Source organism: Astyanax mexicanus, chromosome 6, assembly GCF_023375975.1.
Source record: "Astyanax mexicanus isolate ESR-SI-001 chromosome 6, AstMex3_surface, whole genome shotgun sequence".
Taxonomy (NCBI): Eukaryota; Metazoa; Chordata; class Actinopteri; order Characiformes; family Acestrorhamphidae; genus Astyanax; species Astyanax mexicanus.
Genome location: NC_064413.1, coordinates 46,243,461 through 46,266,741, shown reverse-complemented (window position 1 = coordinate 46,266,741; position 23,281 = coordinate 46,243,461). Strand labels below are relative to the sequence as shown.

Here is a 23,281-nt window from a genome sequence, read left to right as displayed (position 1 = left end):
ATAAATAAATAAAACACCATGCATGAGGTCAGGACCCAGAGGTTAATCCCAGAGTATTAAAATCTGTGCTACGGCCATGCCAGCTTTTATCACTGAGCGTGAGACGAGCTCCACTGTTACTATTTTAAGCCAAGAAAATTAAAGCTTACTCTTTTCGCCTGAACTGAAGGGCATGTAAATAGGGCATCGGTGGATCTGTATCATACATCCCTTAACATACAGGAGAACTGTGTAGTTCTATGCTTTATACGTATGTATGCTGTATATAGTTATATATAGCAGAGTGTAGTCCATCTGTTCATGTTTATGTGTATGTTATTATTATCCTGCTTTTACCCTGTTCTTCAATGTTCAGTAGCTCACAGGAGAGAGAGAGAGAGAGACCACCACAGAGCAGGTATTATTTGTGTGGTGGGTCATTATTCTCAGCACTGGAGCGACTCCAGGTAAAGATTAGGGTTAAAGGAGGATAGTAAAGTATGCAGAGTATAATAATAGAACTACAGAGTGCTCCTGTATTGTAATCAACAGTATGTATCTACTGATACACTGATAATCCATAATATTAAAGCTATTCTATCACTGGCAGGTCAAGGGTACAGCCTTTGTAATCATGATAACTATTGTAGCACCTGTAAATGGGTGGGATCTACATATTAGTCAGCAAGTGAACAGTCAGTTCTTAAAGTGTATGTGCTGGAAGTTGGAAAAGTGGACAAGTGCAAGGATCTGAGCCACTATAATTAGAACCAAACTGTGTGGATAAACGAAAGGGTCAGAACCAGGGTGTCCCTGGTGTGCAGCAGTCAGTACCTACCAAAGCGCTCAGAGGAAGGTCAAACAATGAACCAATGAACATGGTCATGGGTACCCAAGGCTCTTTATTGTGATCCATGGAGGCTCCACCTCACAACTTCTGCTCACAGGACTTAAAGGAGCTACTGCTAAAAATAAGAGACCTCTTATTGATGATGTTTTTCCTTGATTTTACCCAATTTAAAACCTCCAGAATATTATCAAGAGGAACATGGATGATCACAAGCCATCAGACCAAGCTGGACTGCTCAAATTTTTGCACCAGGAGTAAAGGCATAAAGTTATCCAAAAGCAGTGTGTAAGACTGGTGGAGGAGAACATGATGCCAGGATGTATAAAAACAGGGTTATTCCACCAATATTGATTTTTGAACTCTTAAAACTCTTTATGAATATGGACTTGTTTTCTTTGCATTTTTTAAAGCGTCTTAAAGCTCTGCATCTTTTTGGTTATTTCAGTCATAAATGCTCTAAATGACAATATTTTATTTGGAATTTGGGAGAAATATTGTCCGTAGTTTACAGAATAAAACAACAATGTTCATTTTACTCAAAAATACCTATCAGAGAAACTGATTCAGAAACTGAAGTGGTCTCTTATTTTTTACAGGGCTGTGTGTGTGCCAGATATCTCAATTAGGAAGATCATTGATTGTATTTGACTTATAAATCTGCCGAAGCCTTTCTACTTTTGATGTTTGATGTTTACTGAGACAGTGTTAAAGAAGTAGAACTTCCGGTAAGAAACTTCACTCGAAAAAAACAAGGGTCTCAAATGGTTCACAGTTTGTTTTTTTACAGTATGTGAAGGTTCTTTAAACTCACACTCGTCTCACTTACCAAAAAGGAAAGCTTTCTTCTATGGCTTTGCTCCAGAGAGCTCTTTCCGGCACCTTTATTTTTAAGAGTGAAGTTTTTCACAAAAACCTTACAAACTGTCTCTGTGTGGATGTGTAGGAAGTGCAGATCAGATCTAAAAATCAACAGAATTTAATTTATAAGTTTATTCAACAGTTTAGTGTGTGTCTGTTTTCACTTGTTTAGTTTACACCTTTCTTTCTTTTCTATGGTTTTAAATTAATTATATCACACATTCTTGAATTTAACTACATCACACATCCACACACACACACACACACACACACACACACACACACACACACACACACACACACACACACACACACAAATACAATACAAATTGGGATTTCCCTTTTTCTTAAATATCTGCTCTCTAAAACATGTTGCATATATTTATTTAAGGTGTAAGAACATATTAATGTACAGGGGTTGGACAATGAAACTGAAACACCTGCCATTTTAGTGTGGGAGGTTTCATGGCTAAATTGGAGCAGCCTGGTGGCCAATCTTCATTAATTGCACATTATTGCACCAGTAAGAGCAGAGTGTGAAGGTTCAATTAGCAGGGTAAGAGCACAGTTTTACTCAAAATATTGCAATGCACACAACATTATGGGTGACATACCAGAGTTCAAAAGAGGACAAATTGTTGGGGCACGTCTTGCTGGCGCATCTGTAACCAAGACAGCAAGTCTTTGTGATGTATCTAGAGCCACGGTATCCAGGGTAATGTCAGCATACCACCAAGAAGGACCAACCACATCCAACAGGATTAACTGTGGACGCTGCAAGAGGAAGCTGTCTGAAAGGGATGTTCGGGTGCTAACCCGGATTGTATCCAAAAAAACATAAAACCACGGCTGAATTAAATGTGCACCTCAACTCTTCTGTTTCCACCAGAACTGTCCGTCACCACAATAAATTATTGTGGTCTAGAACCAGGTGTTTTAGTTTCATTGTCCAACCCCTGTAGTAGTGTACCACAATTTTTGCAACACTGTATCAATTCTTAAAAAATGTTTTAGCAAATAGTTTACATGTAAAGATTGGTAAAAGAGAGTGGTTTATTTTTGTGTTGTTTTTAAACACTGACAATATAAGCTATTGATGTAAAGATATCATATTGTATGCAATAATAAAATGTAAATATTTTTTTTATGTTGTTGCAGTAGTGTGTTATTTTTTCATATATATAAATTCAGTGTTTTGTTTAACCAGTAAGCGTATTGTTATTATAAATATACCATTAAATATTGTGATATTATTTAAGGGCTTTATCGCCTTATGACCACAGCCCTAGTGTTTAAACTCATTAAAAATCATCCACTGATGTTATGATACACTGCACACGGTTACTCTGAGAAAGTGGCCACTGGACTCTGGTCACTGATTGGTTTACACGTCCCCAGGCCTAGCCTTTGGCCCCTCACGGTATTGATTTCCTCACTGGACTTCCGCTAAGAGCACACAGCTGTAGTAAGTCCAGCTGAAGACCAGCTGAGCCCAGCTGAGCCCAGCCCGGCCCGGCCAGCGTCGCCACTGATGCGGCTGCTGCTGATGCGGTCCATCTGGGGCGCTCCAGGGTAATCTGCTCCCCGAGGTAATTTGGATACGGCGCTTTCTGCTTCAGCAGCTTTCGCGGCCGCCACCTGCTCAGTCCCACACCTTTTGTTTATCTGTTTCTGTTCAGTTATCTCGGTGACAGGAGCGGCATGGGGAGCACGGCCCGCGTGTCATATACATCATGCGCCTGCTGTGGTGGAGGCTGGGTGAGCAATCGCTGCCTCCGAACACCCAACACCCTCTCAACACTCTCGCGCAGCTAACTAGAGCGCTATCACAATCTCACACAGGCTGAATGAAAGCAATTCTACAGCCTCAATCACATTCTGAGCCGTACACATACAGCCCTGGAAACAATTAAGAGACCGATCTGAATCAGCTTCTATGATTTTGCTATTTATACGTATATGTTTGAGTAAAATGAACATTGTTGTTTTATTCTATAAACTACAGACAACATTTCTCCAAAATTCCACATAAAAATATTGTCCAGAGGTTTTTTAATTTGGTAAAATCAAAGAAACTCATTATTTTTAAGTGGTGTCTTATTTTTTCCAGAGCTGTATACAGAGTAAAGACAGCCCTTTATACAGTACGAGCACAACAACTTAAACATGTGCTTTCATTTATCATGTTGTGAAAGCATCTCTCAGATTTTGCTATCAAAGTTTCATGATCATCACATATGCACATATGCAATGACTGAGAAGTCTGAATACGGTCAGTAAAGGAAAAATGAAATCCTGTCAAATGCTGAAATGCATAGAAAATATAAGGGAGATAGTGTGGGATGAAAGTGCTAAATCAATGTGCTCACCTTCACAGCTCCACAATCACTGAGGAAATAATGAGTGAAGAGGAGCTGATCACATCCTCGCTGCAGATGAATAGCTAGACTAGCCAAGTCCTCAGGCTTTCAGGTAAAATTGGATGGTATAGAAATGCAGAGAAGCAAAGAAATGGGGAGTGTGAGGAATAGAATGAAATAAGAATTATATATATATATATATATATATATATATATATATATATATATATATATATATATACAGGAAGAGAGAGAGAGAGAGAGAGAGAGAGAGAGAGATAATAATAATAATAATAATAATAATAATAATAATAATAATAATAATAATAATAATAATAATAATCAATCAATAATATTTTATTTAATATTTAATATTTACTTTTAAATGTTTTTTTTTTGTTTTTTTTATGTATGTGCATGGACAAAGTATGCTACACTTTAGTTTTGTAAAGGTTTTTTTTTATTTATTTATTTTGTTGTATTTTTTTTTATTTTATACAAAATCAAACCTGACAAACCTTTTTAATTTGTTTAAATGAATGATACTCTTATTAAATTACATTATATTCAAGTAATAAACAAATAAAACTTTTGTGGTTACAGAGACTAAATACTTTAACAGTGGCAGATTCTTAAAATTGGTTTTAGGTACTTTTATAATAAACATGCAGAGTATAATAATGTATATGTATTTATTGCTGCACATCACACATTTAAAAAGGATTTTTACACTCTGTGTAATGAGATTTACAGTTGGATCAGAGTTCTTTAAACACTGATAATATCCTAAATATGCTTAAAAAAGGTATATTGTTATGATAAAATACTGTCATATTGTCCATTATGTATCCACATATACTGTTTATAGTGTGGGTTTTAGATACATATAAACTGCTTTATGACTAATTAAGGACATTCTTTTAATGGAAGCGGACTTTCATAGGTTTTATAGATGATTCTAAATAGAACCTGTTAAGAAATGTGATAATCCCCAAATCATTAAATATCATTCATCAAGGATGACATGGTTGTTTATTCACATTGTAAAAAAAACTGCATGTTTTGTAGACAGGAGCCTTGTGTAAGTCCACATACCGTCCACTAGATTGGCCTTGATTTTGTCTATGCTTAGAGCCTGGCTGTGTTTGACTGGTATTTTTTATATTAGGCCTATTTCCTTATATTCAGTCTAATCAAACTCCTAGCCTAGCCTTCAATGCCTCCATCCTGACTCAGCCCATTTGTGACTATTTTAATGAGACTCAAAATAAAACTTTCTACTTCAAACTTTTCTACCAGCTGTTTCTGGATTATTTTTCAGTATTTTAATGATCTGTCTGCTAATAATGCAGGGGTTACATTTCTTAAAGACATATATATATATATATATATATATATATATATATATATATATATATCTGCTATCTGCTGTAGGTGTCGTTTATATATATATATCTAGAAAATCTGAACATCTGAAAGCATGTCAGATAAGATGCCGCCTCGCCGCGGTTAGGCTGCAGCACCAGGCAGCATCTAAATCATTGACGTTAATGAAGATTTTCAACAGGCTGATGTGATAAACAGGGAGAGGTTTATACATTGGAAAAGCTTGTGCATTCCAAGCGAGACAAATCGCAGTGCAAGATGACATTCAGCTTGATCTTGGAGAGAGGATGCTGCTGAAATAGGCTGTGAAATTGATTCCATGAAGTGAATCAAGATTTAATCTGCCCTGCCAAAGACAACAAGGTAGAAATATCTCCCCCTTAGAAATAAATAAGCGTTCAGAGGTGCAGAGCCTGAGACGTATAGGTACAAAAACACACACTCACACTCACAGACGGAGGTGTTTATAGCTACTGTAATGCACTTGTATGATTGCAATATACGTATTCTTCAATATCATAGTAACAGACACTGAATGAATCTCTTATAAATGACGGCAATGTTTTATATAAGGAATTAATGCTACATCTCTTTTAAATAGGATAAGAGTGAGAAAACAATGTGAAGAATGTGATGTGTGTGTGTGTGTGTTTGCTTGTGTCTGTATGTAAATGCTCAGACATCCCACCTCTCCTGTGACTTACTGGATTCTCTCACATGTACAGGTAGTGGCTCCCTGATGCCTATAACTCTATATAAAATCATGGACATTGGGTCGTTGTGTATCAGGCTCGCTTGCCCACTTTTCTGGAGCGATCATAAGAGACAGACTGAGTGAGTGACAGATGTAGCAAAAGTGTTGTGCAGAGAGCAAAATGACTGGGCTCTCCTTGTGATGAGTAGACCTATCAGTGAGCTCTGTGAGTGAGGTAGAAGGGTAGGTGGATGAATGAATGGATGGATTAGACAAACAAATTAGACAAAATCAGCAAAAACAAGGAAAAGGTAGACAGACAGACAGACAGATTAGACAAGTATGACAAAATCAGCAAAAGCATGACAAGGAAAAGGTAGACAAACAGACAGACAGACAGACAGACAGACAGATAGATAGATAAGACAAATAAATTAGACAAAATCAGCAAAAGAATAATGAAGATAGATAGATCGATAGAGTGTAATAAGTGTAATAAAGTATAATAAGGAAAAGGTAGACAGACAGACAGACAGATAGATAGATAGAGAGATAGATAGATACTAGATAGATAGATAGATAGATAGATAGATAGATAGATAGATAGATAGATAGATAGATAGATAGATAGATAGATAGATAAGGCAAACAAATTAGACAAAATTAGCAAAAGCGTAACAAGGAAAAGGTAGGTAGACAGACAGACAGACAGACAGACAGACAGACAGACAGACAGACAGACAGATAGATAGATAGATAGATAGATAGATAGATAGATAGATAGGTAGATAGATAGATAGATAGCAAAAGTGATACATAAGGAAAAACAACAAGGATTAGAATGGGGTGTTGTGTGGCCTGGTTTTACCTCCCTGAAATGAGTTTTTGCAGGGTGGGATATCTAGGTGCTTTGTTGTTGTGAGCATACTTACTTGTTTTTTTGCAGTGTGTTTGTAGTGTGTGTGTGTGTGTGTGTGTGTGTGTGTGTGTGCAGGAGAAAAATGGACTTGTGCATCAAATTGCATCTAGAGCTTACTGAAGGAAATGACTGAAAAATGACCCCAGTCAGAACTAAACGACAATACAGGCAAAAGCAAATGAGGTCTGAAGAATGAACAGGACTAAATATGGCTGCAAATGTGATTCTCGCTGTCTCCTTACCAATCCTGAAATAATCCACTGAATGGATTTACCCGCACAAAAGGAAAGAAAGCAGACGATTACTGTGTTGCCTAATTTGCCAGCTCCAAATTGAATGGAGCCCAGGATAGTGTTTCTGTAATGCTATTCTTTATCTCTCTCTCTCTCTCTTTTTCTCTCTCTTGTCATTCTGTATTCTATTTGTCTCTCTCTTACCCTCTCTCTCTCCATTTATACCATAAAACCTACTATATTCTGTATGACTACAAATAAATATGTTTACTGGGTGTACTTATATTTAGGGTCATTTATGTACTTATAATGCATTTTTGAGTTTAGAAAACTACATAATTAACTAAACTACATGCTGAAGTTGAGTAAATGTGAGTATCTGTGATGCTTAATCAGAAATTAACATTTTTTTAAGTTAAGGACATTTTTTCCCACAATGCAATGCAAAATGATAAGTGAGGATCTCACATCTGGAACAATAATGGCAGCAATTCTCTACAGTGATTGGACAAGCTGCGTGTGTGCATTTGCACAACTGTGTAATCAGTAATGGGTGCATCTTAATGTAGCTGAATTCAATCATTAGAATTATTATGTCTATATAATGTCTCTCATCTTGTATCTCCTTGTATCTACCTAATTCTTTCACTCTTTTTTTGCCTTCAATCACTCATCACTCGTTCTCTCTCCCCCTTTTATCTCTCCCTCTCATTCACTCTCTCTTTTACACTCGCTCTTTCTCACTCTCTCCCTTTTAACACATGCACATGAAGAGCTCTTTTCCTTGTTTTAAACACACACACACACACACAGGCAAACAGTGCCCAGAGAGTCGTCAGTGTGCAGACTCAGTGGGATGTATATTACATGAAAGCGGAGCAGCTATGGCGGGCCTTCTCCTCTGAGCTCCAGGCCTAATTGAACAGTGGGCCGGTTGGTTCAGCAGAGCTTCAGTAGAGCCGAGTTGAGTTGAGTGGGAGGATACCGGGCCTGCTCTCATTCATTATACGTGATGACCTTCACAGACTCATATATTAAACAATCATTTAAACAAGGCTAGCATTCTGCAGCATGTAGCAACACGAGGAGGAGGAGGAGGGATATTGACCAGGCTTTCTTCATTTACTCTGCTAATAAAGAAGCAGTTTGTACCTGCTTGCTTTAGCAAGGACAACTTCCACACACATAATGTGGGCTTTCACAGCTCCAAATGTGGTACTGCTTAAACATATTTCAATAGAGAAACAGACAGGTGAAGAAAATTCTTAGTAAAACACTATAAACTGTATTCTATAATGTTCAGAATATATCATCATGCTACGTTTAGACCCTGGCATGTATTGGCACCAGTGCTTCAGCCAGTATGTTCTTTATAGAATTGTTCCTTTCACATTCCCTAGTCTGTTACTAGATGCCGGGTTGCCATGCATGGAGCACAGTAGCTGGCCCTGCATTCTTTTAAATAGCTCATGTCCACAGATGGAGTAAAACAGCAGTAAATACAATGTGGCAATGTGTTTGATAGATGAAGACAGCTTAGACCCCAGAAGGACTACAAGACAGATGCGGAGCTGGATAGTTTTCTCGTAAACAGGTAAAAACTTAGCTAAGTAATTTTTTATTACTTATTTAATTTTATTTTTTATTTTATTTAAATTATTAAGTTATTAAGGCAGCAAGTATTTGAGATAGGAAAAGTGTTTCAGACCAGTCCAAAGCATTATACAATTCCATTGCAAAAGTTATTAAACTTGTCTTGGGCTCCCTCATGTAGGTTTATGTGCGTTCTCAATCTGGCAACCTATGAGCTTCATGTTTAGGGAGTTGCAATCATTTCTTTGATGACTTTGGTGACTAAAACAAAGATGAGATAATTCTGGCTGGATTTACCAGTTAATTGTAAGGATGGATGATAAACAAGAACTTGAACATGGGGAATTGCTACTGGATACCGCCACAACACATTCATAACATTTTGGCACAGTTTCATAGTACATAATTGTCGTTGTTTTCTTTTTAAAATATCAAGAAAGTACTTGTAATGTTGGTTGCTGATTTAAAAACCAAACTAATTTTACAATGAAAAGACATTTTTTAAGAAAACCAGGTTAAAGTAATACTGTTGAAATGTCAGTTATTGTACAGTGCTTTTCACAGTATAGATAACCTCTGTTCCTGAGTGCACAACCTCATTCCATTGTTCATGTGCAACACATGCCAGTGTAGAACTATTACAGCGTTGTTGGAGCTAAATGCACGGTTTCTCTGAAAGAGCTGCACATACCATTGAAAATGTGCCATTGAGTGGGTCACATTTAAGAACACATTATAACTCAAATGGTTTGACATAATTGGCACTTAAAAGGCTTTCAGACTGTCCTCCTTCCTCAGATGTGAGTTTAATTGTCCAGAATATGATTATTAAAGAAAAGAATCCCTTCATTTATTAAATTAACAGCTCGAAAAAAGGGAACTCGAAGTACTTAACATTCATTAAGACCCCATGTGGCCCTGCTGAAGGTAAGCTGTTTATCTGTTCAGAGGGACATAGGAGGCGAGCGCTTCGCTCAGAGCCAAAGGAGACAGGGGGCCACACTTTCATCTAATCCAGCAAAGCCTTTACTAATGAGCAGGAACTTACATTAAGGGTGACATCAGGCTCAGCAACTTATTAAGGCAGATGAATATAAATCCTTAAAGAGTAGAAAAGGTAATCAAAACTCAACTTGAAGGAAGAAACTTGAATATCTTCTGCAAAAACTTACATACATATTTTACAGGTGTTTTAGCCATAAATATAATTAAACAAAGACACATGTGATTCAATTTGAGTCAAACCAAAGCCTAAGGACTAAATAAAGTGTCAATATGGAACAATAGCAGTGGGATAAAAAAAAATAAATGGACATTTTTGGAAGATGTTTCCTCATAAACTCTGTAAAAGAGATTTCTCCAAATGTTCTTCAGCAGGTTACTGTTATAAACACACATATTGAAATGTTTTTAATGGTAGACAACTTGATTAATAAGGGTGGGACAAAATATAGATATTGCAATGTACCATATCGTTTTCATTTGCTCTACATGATTAATATGTGGTGTCAAATATGGATATTTTTATTGAAACTCTATTATACTACCCAAGCCTCTAATTCTGTGAAACTGACACCAGCATGGATCAAGGAATGTTAAATGTCTGCACAACGCAGGAAATGTAATGTCCCATTCATCTGGCCCCCACTCTCAGTGCTTACACCTTGCTCACTCATTAGATAATACCTCACAACATATACTGATGCAAGTGTTCCCAAGCTATCCACCCCGGGTAACAAATTAATTATTAATAATCAATTATAATTTCTGCCTAAGATGCAGCATATTGTCACACTCAGGCTAAAACCTTGTATGTCCATGTTTCACTTTGTCATAATTGAAATGAATGGACCAGTAAAAGTTAGGGGTGTAAATGAAAACATATGTAATGTTTAAGTATTTAAAGTATATTAAGTATTTTTTGGACCAAAAGATGCACCAAATTATAAGGTGCACTATTAATGGATTTCTATTTTCTGGTCTATTTTCATACATAAGGCGCATCGGATTATAAGGCGCATTAAGCAACACTAGTAAGGATGCCTACATCAAAGTGAACAAGGGTGTTGGCATGTTTTCCTTCTAATGGGGAACTTGGAGAAATGCTAGTAAACAAAAAACTGTAATTCACAAAAAAGAAACAATTTCTTTCAAAGTCAAACGAGCACTGGGTGTTAATCTGCACAGATTTCTTTCATGAAAACTGTCACTATCAGTTAGTTGTTCATTTCAAGTAGCTTATTTTAACACAGCAAACACACAGTATATTGGACTGTAGTCCAATATACTCACCTCTGAACAGCGAAAGAGCTAGTGCTGCAGTTAGCAGCTAATGCTAATGCTTATAACACTCTATTTCTACATAGTGGCTGTACTGCTCCTTAATACCTGACTGGTAGAATTCAAACAAGGTGCACTGTCGATTTTGTGTGCCTTATAATACAAAAATATTGTAGATTTTAAATTATTTGTAATACTGTATTGATTTTCAAAAACACAGTATGGATTTTTTTTATATATTTACCACATATGTAAAGATTGGTGGGAACAGTGGTTTGTTTTGTGTAGTGTTTAAACCCCACCCACCATATTCCACCCTTTTGATTGGATAAGAAAACATTTTTTTACTCAGATTTTATAAATAATAAAGCATGTTTTATACCTTTATACTAAGACAGTTTTCCTTAAAGTTTTTACCAAATTGAAAACCTCTGGAACATAATCAAGATGGATGATCATAAACCATCAAACCAAGCTGAACTACTTGAATTTTTGTAAAATGTGTAAGACAAATGTTGATTTCTGAACTCTTAAAACTTTATGAATATGAACTCGTTTTCTTTGCATTATTTGAGGTCTGAAAGCTCTGAATCTTTTTTTGTTATTTCAGTAATTTCTCATTTTCTGCAAATAAATGCTCTAAATGACAATATTTTTATTTGGAATTTGGGAGAAATGTTGTCCGTAGTTTATAGAATAAAACAACAATGTTCATTTTACTCAAACATAAACCTATAAAGAGCAAAATCAGAGAAACTGATTCAGTCCTAATGGGAATTTGAATGAAATTCACTTTTGACTTCTATTTAAGGTATTTTTTATTATACTCTTGCGAAGATTCCATTTTTGAGATTTTAGCATGTGAGTGAAGATATGATTTATTCTCTATGCGTACTGTACTGTGATAATCGGGCCTCATTACAATAACTGAAGCTATAAGACCGGCTCCCCGTGCCCACTGCTAGCAGAGATCAGTCAGCCCCGTTCAAATGCCCTTTGATTCAGGTCCTACACATCCTGCTACTTTGATGGTGGGGAGATCTGAGGGAAGAACGTTCTAGTGAAGCGTTTTACTCAGGCGGCTTCCCCGTGGCTAGGCAGCCTTGGAGAATGCAGAGGAGCTGGGCTTCAGCTTTCAGGCCATGCCAGAGGAAGTGCCTTCAAGCCATGCTTCCTCATGTGGGCCGCCCTGGAAGAGAAGAGAAGAGCGCCCGCCGAGAGCCGCTCGTTCTGGAAAACACGGACTGAACGAGTGTATAATGCATTTACAGAACTGCACAAAGAGTTCTGAATCTGATTTCAATAGCGTAAAGTTTTATTGTGGTCTGAGCAGGTGCTTTAAACAGCCTTTAGCACGACGCTGAGCACGGGGGAAGAGTCCTGATGAGACAGTACTGAAGCCTCGCCCCGCAGCCTGAAGGTTTCACACATCAAAGCAGCAGATGACTCAAAACTAAAGGGAGCTTCAGCAGGAGGAGATGGGTTTGCCAAAGGCCGTAATGCAGACGGCAAAGTGGGTGGCTGCGTTCTGCTGTGGGTGCTCTGGATATCAGTCTAAAACCTCTCCTAAAACTTTTCACTTTCACTAATATCTCTCTGTTACAGTTACAAACAAGAGCACTCATTACAGAATCACTCACTCACATCAGAAAACCTTAAATCTTCTTTTATTGTTTAATGGGTGATGATAGACTGATTAAACTGATAAAACTGATGAGGTCTGAAAGTCCTAACCATCAAAAATACATAAAGGAATAAAAAAATCTATAATAAATATATATATAAATGCAAAGGATCCAGACCATGGTTCAGTTGATCCAAAAACAGTTGAACCACATTCTAATCCATTGGTCTAAACTGTGGCATGCAGCATCTTTTACACTTGCTATTTTGATATGTCTGAAGGTCCAGACCAAAAATGGTAGGTGTGAAAGTATAGAGAATATAGAGGACGGAAAATGACATAAGTATGAATAAAATGTTTCAAATCTGCTTTAGAGCAAGGATAGTAACACCTACCTAATGAACATACAATTTCAAAAATACATAAATAAATAAATAAATGAAGAAATATGGAAATGAATAAATAAATGGAGAAATGTTGAAATAAATAAAAGTAGAAATATATAAATAAAAAAATGCAGACATACCTCAATCAATACATATTTAAATAAATACATGAATAAATAAATGCAAAAAAAGGCAGAAACAGCCTCAAATAAAGGTAAATGTAAGTGTGTATAAGTGTGTACTTGTTAATGACAAAATATATTGTGGCGTCTGTGTGTGTGTGTGTGGCTGCTGTGTGCCTGTCTCTGTGTGCCCGCCTCTGTGTGCCTGTGTGTGAGTGGATGTCAGGTGTGGGGCCTCCCTTTTAGGTGGGGTTATGCAGAGTGGTGGGCACCACTCTGAATCTACCATCCGGTAGATTCCTAGTTGGGTTAGTGACCTTAGGGCTGTTTTATGCTGTGTGAGCAGTTGGGTTTCGCTCTCCTAGCCTTGTTAAAGGCTATAAGTGAGTGGCAAGCCCGTTAATAAAGAGCTGTTGAGTACTTGCAATGAGTTTCACGAGTCCTCCTTCCTCTTCCACGCCACAATATTTATTAACTTATTTATCTATACAATTATTTATATGTGCATTTGTTAATTTGTTTATACTTTTGTCATTTTTCGTCCTCCATATGAAAGCACTCTAAAAGTGCTTTGGTTTAGTTGATCAGTGCCACTTAAAGTTCAGCAGTCTTGCTCAGTGTAACGGGGTGATAAAAGGCCTTTTGCTACAAAAAGGTCAAGAATGTAATTGTCACACGTGTAGAACCCACAGCCAATACATTATTACTCTACTATTTCTACTAAAAAAATAGTCTCTTTGACACTGCCCTTACCTTCTAGTGGTCACATGACCTTACACCCAATTGATTGAAAAAAGGTGGCAGGAATCTCAGTCAAAAGTTTTTACAGCCAGTCCAGACAGAAACAGAACAGAACAGGTAAAAATTCTCATGGAAGTTTATGTTTAAAACAAATGTATTTACTTACTGTAGAAAGCTGCAATTTAGTTTTTGGAATACTTGGACATGGCATGGATATTTTAAAGCTCCGTCTAATTAGTAACTATTAGTAACTATAAATGTACAGTATTAAGGCATACTAAGACTTCTTAATTATTCAGTAACTCCAAGGATTTTTTTTTTTATTGTGTTAAAAATGTTCTTTATTCGGACCAGAACAAATGAACTGCAAGTGTAAAAATATTGCACTTGCAGTTCATTTGTTCTGGTCTGAATAAATGAAACTTTTTTTACACAATAAAAAAAATCTAAGCTTACCATAATGCATTACAACAAACCACATGAGAACATTCTCTCTTCTTATCGTTCAGACCTGTGTGTGGTGGAGCAAGAAAGAAAAACACAGAAAGAAAGCCTGTGGTCTGAACTAGTGCAGATTTCTGTACAGTTTAACATGAAGCAATGAGAGATAAAAAATGAACCAGAGTCTGAAAAGCGTGAAAAACACCCATTTATAAACTATAAAACCCTGTCAAATTCCAAATCTTAATTTTTAAGTAATATAATACAGCAATGCTACACTACATGTAGGAGCTTTTTTTATTAGTTTGTTTCCAACTGCCTTTGTAAAAAAATATACAAAAATAAATGTTTTATTTTTTTTATATAAAATAAATTTTTTATATAAAATAAATTTATATACACTACATGGAGTATTGCTCATTCATCCTGTTTATTCCTGTTGGAGTAAATGTCTCTCATGTTCAGGGAAGTCTAACAGATTTCAAAGTATTGCTGTGAGGATTTGATTGCATTCAGTGATGAGAGCATTAGTGAGTTTAGGATGTTGGATGGTCAAAAACCACCTAATTCCAGATATATTATGGAGCACCATCATTCTAGAAGCAAGAATTCTCTACAGAGACTAAAGTGTTTTTTATTTACATTGTGTTCTTGTTTCTTTTTATTATGTGTGTGAACAGTTAAGCACCACAGTAATTAAAATTGTAATAATCAGATTATTACTTACTACATTTACACTGTCCCTAATACAGCAGAGAAAAGCTGTGTTTTTTTGCAATACCAACTTCATTGCTCAGTCTCATTAGACTTTAAAAAATCCATATTTGATATTTTGAGCTGCTTGATATGATTACAAACATGCTTTGAAGCGCATCAGTCCCTTGATGTATCGAGGCACCTCTTCCTATGTATCTACATGTTTCCGGGCGATGAGAAGTGTGTTTCACTACGCCTGTCAAATTCACCAAACACCCTGTCATACAGGGTTTACATACAGATCACAGCACTGTGCTCAGTGTCGCCGTGTGTTTATAATTGGCCGTCAGACAAACACGAGCTGGGTTTCAGGATAAGCGCAAGAGCAGAAGGTCTTCTGTATATGACTGTCATGCCAAACTGCTCTGTTAAAAGTGAAAGTATATGTTCCTTATGGAATTTTAGATGTTCTTCTGTAATAAACTGTGGAGGAGCCCCTTAAGGTGCTTTAGGGAACCTTAAATAAAGGTTTTGTAGAAGAAAATGTTGTTTAAAGCACCTTACACTTGCTTACAGCACATTCAACTTTCTTAAAGGTTTCTTAAAGTACATTAAGCTTTCTTAAATGTCTCTCAAAGCACATTAAGCCTTTATAAAGGTTTCTTAAAGCACCTAAACCTAAATCTTTCTTAAAGGTTCCCTGAAGCACATTAAGCTTTCTTAAAGGTTACACAGCTTAATCTTTCCTAATGGTTCATTGAAGCAACTTAAGCTTTCTTAAAGGTTCCTTAAAGCACCTTAAACTTTTGCAATGGTTCCTAAAAACACCTGAATATTTCTTAAAGGTTCCTTAAAGCACCTTAAGCTTTCTTAATGGTTCCTTAAAGCAGCTTAAGTGTTCTTAAAGGTTCCTTAAAGCACCTTAAACTTTCTTAATGGTTCCTTAAAGCAGCTTAAGTGTTCTTAAAGGTTCCTTAAAGCAGCTTAAGTGTTCTTAAAGGTTACTTAAAGCACATTTAGCTTTCTTAAAGATGTCTTGAAGTACATTAAGCTTTCTTAAATGTCTCTCAAAGTACATTAAGCCTTCTTACAAGTTCCTTAAATCACCTCAGGCTTTTTTAAAGGTTCTTTAAAACACCTTAAGCTTTCTTAAGTTTTTTTAAGCATAATAAACTTTTTTTAAATGTCTCTTAAAGTACATCAAGCTTTCATAAAGGTCTATTGAAGCACCTTATACATTCTTAAAGGTTTCTTAAAGCACATAAATCTTTCTTAAAGGTTCTCCAAAGCACCTTCAGCCTTCTTGAAATGTTACTTAAACCAGCTTAGTCTTTCCTAAAGGTTCCTTAAAGCACCTAAATCTTTCTTAAAGGTTCCCTGAAGCACATTAAGCTTTCTTAAAGGTTCCTAAAAACACCTTAAGCTTTCTTAATTGTTCCTTAAAGCAACTTATGCTTTCTTAATGGTTATGTAAAGTAGCTTAGGTGTTCTTACTGGTTCCTTAAAGCATCTTAAGTTTACTTAAAGATTCCTTGAAGCAACTTAAGATTCTATAATGGTTCCTTGAAGCAACTTAAGATTATATAATGGTTCCTTGAAGCAACTTAAGATTCTATAATGGTTCCTTGATGCAACTTAAACTTTCTTAATGTTTTTAAAGCAGTGTAAGATTTCTTAAAGGTTCCTTAAAGCAATTTAAGCATTCTTAGAGGTTCCTTGAAGCACCTTAAGCTATCTTAATGGTTCCTTAAAACAATGTAAGCCTTCTTAATGGTTCCATAAAGTAACTTACGTAATCTTACTGGTTCCTTATAGCAACTTACGTTTTCTTAAATATTCCTTAAAGCAACTTAGGCTTTCTTATTGGTTCCTTGATGCACATTAAGATGTTTTCCTCCACAGGTTCTTTTAACAGTGCATTGGAATTTGTTTCTCACTTCTGTCCGCCAAAATAATAGAATACACACTCCATCCCTAATAAGTGGACACATACACACACACACACATACACACACACACTCTCACACCTACACGCCCTGTTCTAAAAGCGAGCACATGCCCGGTGTAAACAGGTCTTTACACATCAGTGAATGTTTTATTCATGAGAGCGAAGGTATCTTCACACATGAGCTATCATATTTCCCAGCGCTCATTTATAGCTCTTGTGTGTGAGGCTTGCTAGGCCCAGATAACGTAGGAAATTGCCTGGAGGGCAGAGACGACACCGCAGGAAGTAACGCTGGCTATCATAATGCCCAGCTGGAGAGATGACAGAGAGAGAGACATTTATCAACGCAGCAGAGGCACCTTTCAGCACACCCACCCCGCCAACATCTCTATGCTACCACTCTCACACCTCCCCTCCTGACACGCTCAGAAATTTAGCGTACAACGTGTTGACACTGACGTTAATAAAGGAAGAGCGTCTTTAATAAAAGTCCTTCGTACAGAGGCTGGATGAAATATGACTGGACTGTGCTGTAAAAATAAAGTTTAAAGAGTCTGCAGTAGAGGAGAATGGACGTGACATTGAAGAGAACTTTGGGAACTTGTGAGAAGAATATCAGGAGTAGAAGGTGACTGCTAATCTGGGGTTAGCTTAGCATAAAGCATTAGCATAAAGTATAAAAAGTCACGTCACATAAAAACATCATATCCCAATAATTTTACAACTTTACAGGAGAAGAAAAAAAAACTTCTTATTAATCCTGTATCCATAATGTATCATGGATGTATTTATAATGTATTATATGGCATACATAATACCTTATAATGATCATGTTTAAGCTGGTATAGTAGCTTATAAAGTATATAACTATGCCTCTTCGTAAAAAAACACTTTAGTAATTGCTTATATTAGTATATACGTATGTGTTGTGTTATGAATAGATATTATAAGGCATGATAAAAATTATCTTTTATGAAGTGAAATACTTGTGAAATATATTTTATACAATGTTCTGTATGTCATAATTGAAGTTTCTGAAGCATAGTTCATTTTGTGTCTGGCTAAAATATTTTACATTGATATATATTTCAACAAACATTCAAATAAACACGATAGACACTATAATGACAATCCAATATTATTGAAGTCATGTAAGATTAATCAATAATGTGATTAACATGACAGACCTACTGTTAATTATAATCATTATAAGGTATTATGTGTGCCATATAATGTACTATAAATATGCCAGTAATGCATTCTAAATACAGGACTTACAGAAAGAGTTACCAAAACATCTTGTCTTTCAATGAAAGCCAATGTAAAAATTTATTAAAAGTTTATTTCAGGTCATTTTAAAGTATTTCTATTGGTCCATTTTGACACAGCATGAGGGACAGTTTCTCTCTTCAAATGATGTATTAAACTAAAAATTGACGGAAATGGAGATATTTGTTTTTCATTGGACAGTGATGAATTAACTTTGAAGCATTTCTATTTTTAATAGATTTTTATATATATATATATATATAGTTTAAGAGATAACTTAGTCTATAAGACTATTAAAATATCAATAAGTGAAAAATGTCAGAAATAAAGCTTGACAGTGACAATATATAAACTCTGCTATTTTATATAATAAGGATATACACTGTAATAAGGATGAACATGCTGTATTATTGGCCGAATTCATTTTACATCGCCTTTATTTTAAAACAAAAATACTTATATATAAACTATTTATATTCTACCCCTCTCACACCTTCCCACCTGACCTGTTTATAAATGTAGCTTTCAACATGTTGACACTGAAATTAGAATAAGAAGAGCATCTTTAATAAATGGCGTGTGAGCAGAAAGTGACTAAAGTGAAACAGATCTGTGAATAGCTTAGCAAATATATATATACTGTCATTATCACAAAAAAACCTCTAAAAACTGCAATTTAGAGCCTTATTACACTGACATGCTAAAACTAATGGAATAGCAGTATGTAAATTGATGATAAAGTGTTACCTTAGGGGACGACTTGATAATGCTCGCACCTGTATTGTATATAAGTTGTGAGGTGTTATCTGGTGAGGGAAGCTAAACACTGGCGTAAATTATCATAGTTAGAGCGAGGTCTGATGGTGGGTATCAGATGGATGGGACACTCAATTTTCAAAGCTGTCCAATTTAACATTCCTCCATCCACACGCTAACATAACCACCCACAGTGTCACATATACACTAGAAGGCTGACTTTACCACCCCCAGTGGACAGTGCAGTGGGTTGTAATGTTTATAAACAGCTGTGTCTGGCTATAAGTGTCTATGCCAACAGAAATCACTTCCACATTCAATACAAGAGACCCCTCACACATATACATACTCATATACACAATTTAGTGCAGTAGTCTTTAGATTTTATAGGACATGGCAAAAGTCATGGGACACAATAGTAATTCTTGTTTTATTGCATGTGGCATGTCAGTGTGTAAAGTATTGGTCATGTAGCAGTCTAAATCAGTACATCTAGGTTCTACATATGTAATTGTTTTTTGCGTAACAGTGACAATACACACTGAATAAGATTTGCTAAGGATGGACACACAGTATTTTAAGGTACTGTAAGGTAGGAGTACTATCTGCTACAATTCCTTCATAATAAAAGAAAAACTGATCGTAAATCCTGAACACATGCATTGCCAAATACAGCAGAGCTGGCTTTAAATTACGCTGCCCTTGTAGACGCCAATAAATCTGACAACTGACCCTGTCCAGGGTGCTGAACCCATACAGTAATGTGTGTCGCTGTCAGTGGTGCTGAACCTGTACAGTCGAGCATGTTGCTGTCTGTGGTTCTGAAAGCATCACAGCTGTTATTACTGCACTGTATTAACATGCTGCTAACATAATGCTGAAAGTGATATATTTTTCATTAGGGCTACACAATATATCATTTCAGTCAGATCAAAAGATTTGCAATGTCAAGGAGGGGTGGGCGATATGGCTCTAAAATAATATCACGTTATTTTAGGGTATTTTTTGCGATAACGATATACTTGGCGATATAGGAAAATATAGTATAATAGTATAACAGAATAATCATAATGTGGCAAAATAAATAATATAGCATAAAATAATATAATGCAGCAAATAATATTGCAGAATATTTAGTGCATGCATACAAACTGCAAACTAAAACAATTATACAATAAATACACCTAAAGCTTCACAGTAAATAATGAACTACTTTTAAGACAGAACAGCCCTATTATCACAATATGGATTTTTAATATCATGATATTTCTGTGTCACGATATATTGTATACGATATAATATTCCCCACCCCTAATGTCAAGTCAATGTAAAGGCAAATTTAATCATATACATCAAGTCTTACGTCTACATAATACAAAAGGAAAACTCCAATTGCTCTCATTTCATATGATATATGATATATCTACATCTTCTATCACTTATAGCTGAATCATTTAATCATTAAATATCATTAAAAAGGCATATCACACAACATAAAACTATCAAACTAGCAATGTCGTTTTATCCTGCACTTAATGATCATTACAACTGAAGCTGCCAGTAGAGTTTCTTTGTGTATTATGTTTGGTGTTGACTCCTGAACAGTACACACTATATGCTGGGGTCCAGGGTTTATCTGCTAGTGCACACACATGTACACACATTTACACACACACACACAGACATACACGGAAATAATAATATTAATAAAATAATATAAAATACAATAATGTGCATCCATTGAGTATCTATGTTTTAACAGCTCTACTGACTGAACTATTTACACTGACTGTTGCAAAGACAAGAATCACATTATTCACATTCAGAGATCATACTTACTGTTCATCCTACTGTTTGCTTAAGCAAGATTAAGCATGTCTTATCATAATGCTTTGTTTTGGTGATTAAGATAGAAACGTTGAATAAAACCAGCACTTAGAAGAAGAAGTTACACGTGGCCACCTGCTCCATGTGCTCCTTGTTATTATCATTTTACATGCATCTAAAATAGAAAGTCAACTTCCCTCCAAGCTGTGCTCTGATCTACAAAACCTCCCAGCGAAAGAACACATCAGCCACAGAGTCACATTTCACCGCTTGTGCTTTTATTGCAAATTACAAATGTGCTGTAGGAGATTTCATTTCATTTCTAGTCCTTTATATACCTGCAAACGGAGACTGGTCTGTTCATCTTCGTTGATACGAAAACCAAAAATGAAAAGCTTCAATCTCTGTTTTTTTGTTTGTTTGTTTGTTTTTTTGACCCCCAGAGAGACAGATTCACTTCATATCCACTTATGTCTGCATCAACTCTAGCAAAAATGACACCATCCGAAAAAAAAATGTGACAACCTCTGCAAAAGTATAAGAAATCGAAAAAAATGGAAGGAAAAGAAAAAGAAAACACAAAAAGAGAGAGGGACAGACCTGCGATCAGTAGATCAGTAAGCTGCAAGAAAAGTTTGACATTAAAGCCTCACCGGCGGGAGGGGTTGATAAAAATGACTCCTTGAAAGAAAAGAGAGGCGAAATGAAAGCAGCAGACGCTCCGGCCGGTGACGGTGCACCGACACCAGAAAATCACAAAACTCTCAATGAACACCAACCGCAAAATACCGAGCAAAGCACGCTCAAAGCCCAGCTACAGCAAAAGTCAACGACAGGAAACCAAAAAACGAGGGGGAAAAAAGAGGGGAGGGGGGGTCTGCCAGAGCCATTTAAAAACCAGTTTCATCATTTGACATCATTGGCCCACAGAGAGTCACTCAGCACCGATTAAACCACCGACTCAGAAATCACAAAATCACAAAATCACAAAATCAGAAAATCACTGCATGCTGAAAACTTGGATTGGAAAAACGACACCACTTCAAATCTCACCCTTCAAACACCAGCGAAAGGAGGAAAAAATAAAAAAAAAAGAATCGAAAAGACAAAAAAGAATGATGCTTATCAAAAAAGAGGCCATTGGAAATGAAGCTACTCACCGAGCGGGAGTAAAATGTTGCAATAAAAATGCGTTATGGCCCAAAAGACGGAATGGCGGAGCGAGCCGAGATCAACCAAGCGCTTCTCTCACTCTCTCTCACACACTCTCTCACTCTTTCTTTCTCTCTCTCGCTCTCTCTCTCTCTCTCTCAGGCTCAGCCTCTCCTCCGCTGCGGTCATGTGACTCCTCCAGCAGCCAGCCTCCGTCCAGCTAAACCCGCCGGTCCTCCTCCTTCCTCACTCAGCGCGCGACTGACTGAGCGCCGCGTGCGCCTCCTCCTCTTCCTCCTCTTCCTCCTCCTCGCTCTGATCTCTCTCCTCTCTCTGCGCGCGGCGGCGGCGGCGGAGACCGAGCGGCGCGTGATGTCAGCGCCAACGTAGCGCCAAAACAAACCTGAAACAGCGTGCACGTGCGCGCAAGTTGCATGCATCTGCATGTGTGTGTGTGCGTGTGTTTGTGTGAATGTGCGCGTGCGCATATGTGTGTGTGTATGTGTGTGTGCGCGCGCGCGTGCATCGCTGTCTATCATTGTCTGTTCTGTCAGCCTTGGTTTTGATGAATGTGGTGGTTCGGGGGGAGGGGTGCATAGGGGGGGTTGGGGTGGTGCTACTCGTGAACAGCTGATATATAAATAAAATAAGAGGCACATTTTTTTCTATTAATGGGGGTGGAATCAGTCTTACATTCATCAGAAACCAACACCAGTTGACATCAGGCTCCAATGTTCGACAGTTTGACTACTACTGGTTTATATGAAGCTAAACGTTAGACAGACATTCGGTTTTGCTTGAAATCAGAGTCTCATATTTATCAAAAACCAACACTGGTAACCATCAGGCTCCAAAGTTAGCCAGATGTTAAATTTTGGTTGTAAATCAGATATCCATATCCATCAAAACCAAGATGGGTTGACATGAAGTTCCAATGCTAGAAAGACATTCAATTTTGAATTTTGGTAGGAAATCAGAGTCTCATATTCATCAAAAACTGACAGTGGTTAATATCAACCTCCAACATTGGGAAGACATTTAGTTTTATTTGTAAAACAGAGTTTCATATCTACCATAAACCTATACTGGTTGACATGAAGCGCTACCCTGCCAAAAAATCCAGCACAAGACTAGCTGGTCTTCCAGAAAAAAAAAACATACATATGC

The 23,281-nt window shown here is 36.7% G+C and overlaps 1 protein-coding gene across 2 annotated transcripts in view; it reads right to left on the bottom strand.

The window, feature by feature from the left end:
- LOC103047438 (RALY RNA binding protein like) overlaps positions 1-22,513 on the bottom strand; it is a 280,689-nt gene extending 258,176 nt beyond the window's left edge. The window contains exon 1 of one of the 2 annotated variants that reach the window (XM_022673402.2): positions 21,301-22,513. The gene's annotated coding sequence lies outside the window, so the exon portion shown is untranslated. The remainder of the gene's footprint in view (positions 1-21,300) is intronic. The other variant, XM_022673403.2, reaches the window with a different exon arrangement.
- Between the last annotated feature and the right edge of the window lie 768 nt (positions 22,514-23,281).